A 10767-nucleotide genomic window follows, 5' to 3' on the forward strand; every position below is an offset into this window, starting at 1 on the left:
AGAAATTTTTTTCAATAAAAAATATATTAAAAAAAAAGAAAAAAAGGGGTATAAAAAATTTCAGTAATTATCCAAGAGCACTTTAAAATGACAGAGATGGGGTTGAAACATGTTCTAGTAGTGTTGATGTTCTAAGCTGATATGGACTGCAATTTCTCATATGGTATGCAAAACAAATGGAGTCAGAATGCTCAACAATACAACACAGGAAAAGCTTAAAGGCATGTTAGTAGTAACAGTAAATCTGATATGCCTATGTTGGTGTGTGTATACGTATATCTGTATATCCGTATACGTATACACACACACACACACACACACACACACACACACACACACACACACACATATATATATATATATTCCATACTTCTATAGCCAGAAAAACAAGTACAAAATTATCTTCATGACTAAAGCAATTCAGGAAAAAAAAAAGAAGAAAGAGCCTTATGGGTTCTGAACAAATAGTAAGGGTAAGAAAAAATAAGAGTGACTTCTGACTTCTTAGTGACATTTGGTGACAAACTACCTTTGATCGGTCATGTGAAAATCCGTATGAAAAATACTTTGATATCTTATCATTATATCTACCTTAATTTATATTTTTGATTTAAACTTATTCATATGTCACGTGAAAAAATGTATTTACATCATATACTTAGTTAAAAAATAATTTAATGGAGCAATTATAATTCAATAAAATACATTAGATGGCTGCAACACGATGTAGTGACTAGCAGTCACAGATGAGGACCTGCATCATTTTCATGTCGGAGCACAAGGGTTATTTGCTGATTGTGACACAAGAGCATCTTTTCAACTCTTCCTCTCCAAGGGTATATGGGGCCAGCAGTTCAGCTTTCACTAGTGTTCTCAACAAAACACAATAAAATCTTGGTTTTAAAGTGAAACAAAGCATGCCCATTAACCGTGTCCTTGTGATGAAGAGAACAAGAGATGCCACCCGCATGTCACTCCTCTAATCCCTGGCACTTTACCACCCATGGGACACACACGAGGAAAATCTCAGTTACACAAACACAGCAGGTGATGCTACGTACAAATATCTGTATTATACTCACTAAATTAGGTATACCTTTATTCCAATACTTATTGACACATTGGGGTACATCAGAAGCAATAAAAATAATCACATTAACTGGTCGGAGATAGGTAACCATTCCTAGCCATCTCTCAAAGGTGAGTGTCAACTTGAGCCTGAGTACTCGAAACACTGAGAACCATCACAACCCTTGGAGAGAGAAAAGCACCAGCAGCCATAGCTGCACACTCACTTTTCAGTTCTGATCTATGGAGGTGCATTTGCTAGGGTGGAAGGAAACAGTGTAATTTCACTTAACATTTTGCATTTGTAACCTTTAAATCTTTGGCATAGAGAAAATGGTTTTTCATTCTGCGGACCTCACAAATGTTAGGACTGGCCTGGGTGACACAGAGAAATAACACAGACAGGATATGGCTGTACTTGTATTTTATAGCTAAGATCAAGAAACACTGTCAAAGGCCAAAATAGCTTCTGCTGGCTTTCTCTTTCTCCTTTCTTTCTTTCTTCTTCCTTCCTTCCTTCCTTCCTTCCTTCCTTCCTTCCTTCCTTCCTTCTTTCCTTCCTTCCTTTCTCTCCCTCCTTTTCTCTCTCTCCCTTCCTTCTTCCCTTACTTTCTCCATTCCTTCTTCCTTCCTCCCTCCTCTTTCATTTTCTTTTTTCTTTCTCCCCATCACTCTTTCTTGTTTTCTTCATTTATTGTTTTTGTTCTTTGAGACAAGTCTTGTTATATAACTAGGTAGCCCAGGCTGTCCTGAAACTTCCTTTGGAATCAGGCTGGTCCAAAACTAGTGACCTTGCCCTTTTTTAGCCTTTGGAATGACAGGATTCTAGGTGTGTGCCAATAGACAGGAGCCCTCTGTGCAGTCTAGCCTGATTTTGGACTAGCATTCCTGTGACCTTTTCTTCCTTCTGTATGAAAACACTAGGATTATTGCAGTGAGTCACTGTGCCTGGCAGCCGGGAGATTTTATTTTTTTTAAATACTGCTCAGACTTTAGAAACACATCTGGCATGGGTGCCCTATTTGTAGCTGAGCATTCCATAGTTGTGTATTCTCCTCATTTGCCCAGTTTTGTATGTCTGCATTAACCACCATTCAGTGCACAAAGAAACTTCCCAGATGAGGTCAGAGAGCAACACTAATCTATGGATCAAAAAATAGGACCTTGAAGGGAAAACAATAATAGTAGTTTTACCCCTAATACTGGAGTTCCCCAGCCATAAGTGCTTGGCCAGATTTGTAGAACCAGGCACATGTTTCATCCTGTGGAGCAGACTTTAAGTCCAATTGGAAGTGATTGGTTACCCCATAGCAACCATGCCACTGTTACATGGGCCTATCTTCCCACATAAGACATTACTATAGTTCACAGGACTCATAGCTGAATAGGACTGACAATGACCTCCTGCCCTGAAAACACCCTGTCCAGGACTATGAAAGCTAGCCAGCTTGGAACCAGCTTGATTTCTTCAAGTCTAGTGACCAAAGTGTATAGTACCTTCAAGAATAGGGTCTTACCATCAGGTTGCTGCAGACAAGCAAAAGCCATGGCTAAAGCCTGTGTTGTTTGAGATATCCAGGTAATCTTGAAGCAAAACTAAAGCGAAGCTATCCTGCCCCTGGCACTGGACTTTGTGTCTGACTTCTGGGAGATGCTTTATGTCCTGTGTAGAATAACTCCAGCTAAACTCTGTTTTAAGAAATTAAATGTTTTTTTTTTTTAATGTGTATGGGTGTTTTGCATACAAGTGAGTCTTTGGACCACACATATGTCTGGTGTTTACAGAGGCCAAAAGAGGGTGTCACGTGCCCTGAAGCTGGGGTGACAGCTGCAAGCTGCCTTGTAAGTACCTGGAATTGAAGCAGGTCCTCTGGAAGAGCAGCCAGTGCTGGGACTAGTCTATATAATCTATAATACACTTAGGAAGTTTACAAAATGGGTTTCCAGGTGACTTTTCAAAGCATCCTTATTGTTACTTATCTTTCATCGCCATCCCCTCCCCAGCACTACCCTCTCACCCCTCCCTCCACATTTAAACCTCCTTCCCCATTATTCTCCCTTTCCCCTTCATCTTACTGGGCTCTACTGCCCCTCTCCTTGATATCTATCTTCCCCTTCCCACAACGGTCCCTTCCTAGCTGCCTGCATTCTACAGGTGGATCGGGTTAAACACTCAAAGCTAAAGATCCAGACAGGAATAAGAACATGGGACCCTTGTCTTTGCTGGGTCTGGGTACCTCACTCAGTATAATTTTTACTATTTTCATTCCATGTACCTGTAAGTTTTGTAATTGCATTCTTTTTTCTTGACAGCTGAATAGAGTTCAAGGCTCAGAGAGCATCACCTGGGGAGAGATGCTGTAAGAGCTACCATATGAAGGACCAGAGCAAAAGGGTGTCTTCTGAACCTGATGGAGCCACACCCATACCCGACAGTGCTCACAACTAGCAGCAGCTGCCTGCAGTAGGCCTGCGCATAATTAGGTCAGACCACAGGCTAAGCTAATGCGGAATGGGAATGGGGAGGCTCTCAAGAGTCCCCGCCCCTAGCGGAGGAGCTGCTGGCACTTGACGTCATCTGGGGGAGAGAACATTATTTTCTTCTAAGAATGTGGCCCCTGGTAGACAGAATGATCATGGTTCAGAGGATATCCTTAGACCCATGTTTGTGTGTGTGTTGTGTGTGTGTGTGTGTGTGTTGTCTCTGGCTGAAGGTCCTTCACATCCTTGATTTACTTTCTTCTTTGTACTCATATCACATGCATTTTTTCCCCATGGACAGCTATTACTTTTACCAAAATATAGAAATGAATATGTATATGGGTATTTATAGAAAACAGATTTAAAAAAAAAAAAGCCATTGGTTTACCAGCAACTGATACTTGTTGGGCAATTTCTTTAATTGGGGTTCCTGACTCAATGGCATCAGCCGGTATCAACCTGCTAGACTCCACCTGAGGTGATCTGCCTCATTGGGTGGTTTGCAGAGCACCATATGCTGCCCCGACTGAATGTTTTTACGCAGGATGAAATAATTCCTGTTGACAGGACAGCCACAATTACAGCAGGTAGGCTCAACTAAGGGAAAACAATAATCAAATTAGGGAAACAGTAAGTAGACAATTACCTGTGCCCACTACCAAATGTTGCCACTAATCTGTTCAGGATGTCTGCAGAGCATTTGGCTGCCAACGGCTTGAGGGACACTTAGGGGGGTGTTGGGGTGTGGGCACGGGTCCTCGGGAACACACATGTTTATGAGCTGTTTAGGACTTATTAGTGGCACTCAGTCTTAATTTTTGCCACAGTCTGAACCTTGAGTATTTAGTCCATGCCTCAGAACCTGAAGGTAGAGGCCCAGGATCAAGACTGTAGCTATACATCTGCTTTTCTACTTGGCTGGATGGTGTATGCCTTAGATTAATCACTGATTTTTTTTGTTGTTGTTGTTAATTTGAGTATCGAAAGTAAATGTTTAATTATTCAACCCAAACTACAGTTGCATCGTCTGCAACAAGTCCTGATTCTCGGCTCAGTCACCGTCCTTTGCCACCAATAAGCAAGACATCTCAGAGTGAGTGGAGAGATGCCCGCAGAGAGTCACAGTTCTTAGCATGTGGGTCGCGACCCCCGCTGGAGCGTCATTGGGCCCTTTCATGGGGGTCACCATAGATCATCAGAAAACACAGACATGTACATTATGATCAATAACAGTAGCAACATTGCACTTCTGAAGCAGCAGTGAACATGGTTTTATGGCTGGGCGGGGGGGTCACTGCAATGTGAGGAGCTGTATTAAAATGTCCCAGCATTGGGAAGGTTGAGAACCACTGCACACAGAGTCTTGCTGAAGCAAGCTCGCCACAGGCACTAGTCAGCCCTTCCCTTTCCATCCCTCACCTTCCCTTCATCAGGATGAACCAACTGATACCTGTGTGCCCCCCCCCCCATGAAAACGCAGCTGCTTAATCTTCCCAACATGTGCTCCTGGCCAGGGCTGGGCCCCCCAAACCTTAAAGGTCAACGTTTCATTGGGCAGTGCCTCTAAGAGTGAGCAAAACTGCTTTTTGGAAGGAGGTTGAAGGATGCCATAGACCCAAGAATGCTTTTAAAAATGTGTTTTTAGATTCATTTATTTTATTGTTTTATGTCTATGGTAGTTATGCCTGCATGTATTTGTGTCTGCCTGGTACCCTCAGAGGTCATAAGAGGGTGTCAGAGTCTCTGTTGCTGGAGTTACAGATGGCTGTGAGCTGTTGTGTTCCTAACCACTGAGCCTTTTAATGCCTCCTGAAGCTAGAAGAGAAACTCCTGAAGGGACACTAGCCCATCTGAGCATGGGACTCTGGCAGCCTTTGCCCTTCCACCCTTTCCCTCTGCCTTGAAAACAAACAACCAAACCAAAACGAAACATTAGATTACTAACCACCAAGGTCTATTTCCTTCTTTGACCACTTCCTCCTCCTGAGGCTGACTACCAAGGTCCAGCTATTAAAGTACTGAAGTCCAGCCATCAAAAACCCCCTTTGGTTTACCTCATTAACAGGCCCAATCAAAATTAAACACCTCACCCTAACATGGGGCTTCCCCTTTTACCTTTATAAACTGCTGTTTGCCTATGAGTCACGTCTGTCTCCTTATCCCTTGTCCCCTGCCCCTTCTCCCTCATCCCCATCTCCTTTATCATGCCATCCTAGCCTCTTCTAACACAGACCTCCCCTTTTTCTCTTCTTAACAATTACACTTGCGAGGTCATTTGCTGCTGTTTTTCTGCCTGAGTCAGAAAGCAGCCATTTTGATTTTTCTTCCCCGCCTAATAAGGGATCTCTCTGCAAAGACAGGTGTTTGGGTATGGTTCGTGATCAACTTAAGGTCGAGGAGGAAGCCCCTGCAGTAGTGTAAGTGTGGGGGTCTTGGTGACGTAGGTCTTTAAGAACACTCAATCAAAATTTGCCTTCCAGAACCTTTTGCCAGACAAATCAGTATGTCACTTACTAAAACTTAAGAGGCCATAGTGTCTAACGTACGTGTGGAAGAGCAGGGAAGTGTGGCAACCGAAGCTTAAGGGTGAGGTATAAAACCACACTGCACAGTTCTGATGTAAAGGTACCACGAAGTCCGGGTGTTGCCACCTGCAGCGATTGACATTCGCATAATCAAGTTTACTTACTTTTAGTTTATGACTTGCAGACCGCAGTGAGGCTTGATTTGTTTTGTTTCTTCTAAATTATGGGCTGTAGCTTGGAAAACAAGAAAGCAGTTAGAGAAGATGCTTACGGCATCTGCAGAGACTAGCGGTACCCTGGTTTTCTCGGAAAGAGACCACGAAACCCAACACTGAAGCACGGAGAGATTTCTTACTAGACTTCCCACTTAAAGTGGGTTTCTCTGTCTGAGATGCCTCCCCAGCTGGCATCTCCCCAGAATGTATTTCTGTGTACCACGGACTTAGTTGGTGTCCTTAGAGATCAGAAGAGAGTATCAGCTCCCCTGGGACTTGGTTACGTGTAAGTGCTGGGAATCGAACCTAGGTCCTCTCTGCAAGAACAACCAGTGTTTTTACCTGCTGAACTAACTCCCCATCCCCAGGAAAGGTTTTAAATGACTGCTAACAAACTCCCCAATATCTACTCCCCCCCCCACACACAGAGGCACGTACACATGCACACCTCTTCTTCCTCTGTCTTTGGCTTCAAAGTTCCCTATCCCAAGAATGACACGGATTTCCTGAGAACACCTAATCATATTGTTTGAGTTGTGAGACTCTGGCTTAGAAACAAACAGCATACATTGCTCTGATGTGACCAAGTGTTCTAGAGCCAAGTTCACCTCAAAGGACAAGGGCAGTGTCACCACAGAGAAATTCAGGCTCTGAACTCACAGCTTACTTCCCAAATCATAGACCAGCATCACTCAGTCCCCATGCCTCTTCCATACATCTGTAGTTGCTAAGACATTCATGTTAATACAACCACTGATGGTCTATAGACATGCTTTTGTAGCCAAGATCTAACGTCTGTTTTTGTCTCCTCAACAGACCCCTCCTGCCCTGCCACACACACAGAGGAGAGGAGGGAGAGGGGGAGGAGAGAGAACCTTGTTTTAGGGGATGCCAGATTATTTATAAATATATTCTCTATTTTGATAACCAGGTATCTGTTTCTTTTTGGTATATACACTCACTGCCTCTCCCTCTCCACCCTGGCCATTTCCCAATGATCTTCCTGCCTTAGCACTGGCCGTGTTGGCTTTCCTATGCCAGCTACTCAGCTTAGCCTCTGGCTGTGACTCCTGGCATTTCAGCTGAGGCCAGGGCAGCCTCTGTTGCCTGGATATCAATGCAGGCAGCAAACCTTTTTTCTGAGTGTTCCTTTGGCCCTAGATACAAAGAGGAAAAGCAGCTAGAGGTATTTCAAGTCTCCTGTTGAAAGAGCAATTTAGCTCATCAAAAGCCAAACTCGTAGACATCTCATGCCCTCATCTCTTCCTCTCCTGCAAAATTACCCCAGCTAAACGTAAGGTATTTCCACCCTGTGTTTGTACAAGCTGAAACCCCAGGTCAGAGTTACTGGGGTCTCCTCTTCCCTCATGCTCACAGGCACTCCATCAGTGAGAAGGCTCCTCAGGGAAGCACTCTCTTGTCCTGTCTATCCCACTCAACCCTTATTCTAGGCTGCCAATTCCTGAACTTGGTTTCCCTGCTACCAGCTTTATTATGTCAAAACAGGGTCAGATGTTCAAAATCATTTTCTAGAATATAACTATAAACCTCCCCATTGAAATCACCAACTGGCCATTTTAGAGAACACCTAAGCAGGATACTGTGGCCGTTGGTCTTTGCACTTCCTTATCTTGGCTTCTTCCCATTCTCCCCTTCTCTCTACTCTTCGAGCTCATGGGATCCATCACCTCCTCTGTATACATTCCCGCTGCCTCTTCTGGCTGACTGTCTGGGGCTCTCTTCCTATAGGAGCAGCATGGTAACCTTTCTCTGCTCAAGGTGTGGTTCACAGTGAGGACAACCCCTAGCACACTGTCTGAAGCAAGTTCTCACGCTAGTCTAATACTCTTGCTATCTAGGCTTGTCTACACAGTGCCTCTCTGTTGCTATGATAAGACACCAAGACCAAGGCAACTTATAGAAGAAAGAACTTCTTTGGGGGCTCACTATAGCTCATGACCATCATGATGCGAGCATGGCCTCAGAGAGGCAGGCATGGCGCTGGAGCCATGTCTGAGAGTTTACATCTGAGATGCAACCATGAGGTAGAAAGAGCCACACCAGCTTTTGAAACCTTGAAGCTCACCCCGAGTGACACATTTCCTCAAATAAGGCTACCCCTCTGAATCTTTCAAGCAGTTCCACCAAGGGGGCAAGTATGAGCCTACGGAGGCTGTTCGCATTTAAACCACAACACTTTCTGAGGTTTTGCTTTGCTTTGCTTTCTGTTCCTGGGCATATCACCATTGGACTATCACTATATCACCACTGGACTATAAACTCTAGAGAGTAACTACTTTTTTATATTGGCTTACTTTTTCCCTTAAACTGAAGAGAATTGTGACATGAGATGACAAGTGCTAGCCTTGCTTCTGTCTTCACTTAGCTCCAAGCTAATTATTCTTTGTGATAAAGAGAATGTCAAAACTAGCTGTGGAGGTTGGGCCCATCACATCAACGGACCCATACTTGGTCCACACTTGGAGCGAGCCTGACAGGAGCGGCTGTGAGGAAGACTTTGCCTAGCATGGCACTGTAGTTGGGGTGCACTCAAAGAACACTTCCCTCTGAGCACAAGGCAACAGAGTCTTGTGAAAAAGAGGGGATGGGGTGAACCAATAAACCTTTGACTCCCCCTCCCCACACACATCCACAAAGAGGGAAACATTTCCTTCCGGGCTTCACCTTTCAATGGAGTGTGTTTCTGCCATGATCAGACTAATGTCCTGTTCAGGTAGACTGGTCTGTTCAGCACGGAGACAGACAACACACAGGAAGTCTGCATCCTAACTCAGAGAACTTAGTCCAAGACCATACCATGAGTGGCCCGAACACCAAAGCATGACAAAACATAAAGACAGACTACTTCAAAATGCAGACTGCTTCTGTGCACAGTGTTTTGCCTCCCGCCTTCCCGAGTTCTGTCTTTACCTCTAGCTCTCTATATCCGTCTTCCTATGACCTTCTCAACATTCTCTTCTTTTTCTCTCATTTATGCTCATTCCTATCTGTGACTTTAGGAATATTTAAGATATTAGACTCCCTGTCTTAGAAAAAATATAAATCTCTTTCCCGAGCTTCAGACATTTATGCCCACATGCCAGTCAGATATTTAAATTAACAGCTTTATTGAAAGGAAACAAGCATATGATGAGCTTCACATATTTGGAGAGAAAATTTGCTACATATGACAGCTGCATACAGCTGAAAAGCTGTCACCAGAAGCAAGGGATGTACTTCTTGGTAAAGGGTCCCCTGTGCTGTCCTTCTCATCCTCCATATTCCCAGGAGAACTAATATGCTTTTACTGTATGACATTTTTCATGTGCTTGCTGGAGTTTACATAAGGGGAGCTGTTTAGTATCTGTCCTTTGATGCCTAGTCTCTTTCGCTTAGCAACACTCTGGCAAGGTGCATTCAAACTCCTAATTCAGTAGCTCATCATCTCATTGCCAAAGAGCATCCTATTGAAAAGTTCTACTTCAGTTATTTATGTATTTGATCACTGATGTTCTTTATTGTTTATGGCTCTGATGAACAGAACTACTAAGAAGTTGCTTCATTTCTTATCCATAAATGCCCAGGAGTGAAACATCTATCAGAAGAAGAAAAAGAAGAAGAAGAAGAAGAAGAAGAAGAAGAAGAAGAAGAAGAGGAGGAGGAGGAGGAGGAGGAGGAGGAGGAGGAGGAGGAGGAGGAGGAGGAGGAGGAGGAGGAGAACATGAAATTGCTTCTAAAGTTTGCAGCTTTGGAACTTATGGGATAAGCCAAGTACAGAGGAAGTGAGCCTATTTATAAGACTCTGACTGTGTACAAGCTCCACTGAGCCTTTATCTTTGCCAAACACAATTAGGGCTGGCTGTGTTACCTTCAGCCATTACATTTAGTTAGGGAATTGTTAGGGGAGGTAGATGGGAAAGGGGAGGGGATGGGAGGAGAGGACAGAGGGGAAACTGTAAAATAAATGAAAAAGTTATTTAAATAAAGATATAATAAAAATACAGCTCTCTGCTCTCCCCCTCAATATCTTGTTTTAGTGATATTCTTGAAAATCCTGTGTGGGTCTCTGGCATCTTCTCACAAAGAAACTAACACCTCCTACGAACTTGGCCACTCCCTTCCTCCTTCGTACTGCATCCCTGTGCTATAACGGACACACCCAGAAGGTACCTTATCCAATTGCAAGAAAGGAAAATAAATGAACACCCACAACATTACCGTGCACACTGGAATTCACTACAAACATTAACAGCCATTTCCCCATTCTAGGGACCAGTGAGCTACATCACAATCCAAGCCGAAACTGAAAATGAGCTTCCTTTGAAAGGGGAACCTTCAGGGAGTCTGCCTTCAGGATAGCACCAGTCGCAGCAGTGAAATACAGCATTCATATTTCTGATAAATAAGCCAAAAGAGGGCACTAGCAAGAGACGGCTACAAATTTTCATTCCTTTTGAGTTTCATGCTTACGATTTAAA

The sequence above is a fragment of the Alexandromys fortis genome, unplaced genomic scaffold (assembly GCF_014885135.2).
Source record: "Alexandromys fortis isolate MF-2015 unplaced genomic scaffold, M_Fortis_MF-2015_v1.1 scaffold_6, whole genome shotgun sequence".
NCBI lineage: Eukaryota > Metazoa > Chordata > Mammalia > Rodentia > Cricetidae > Alexandromys > Alexandromys fortis.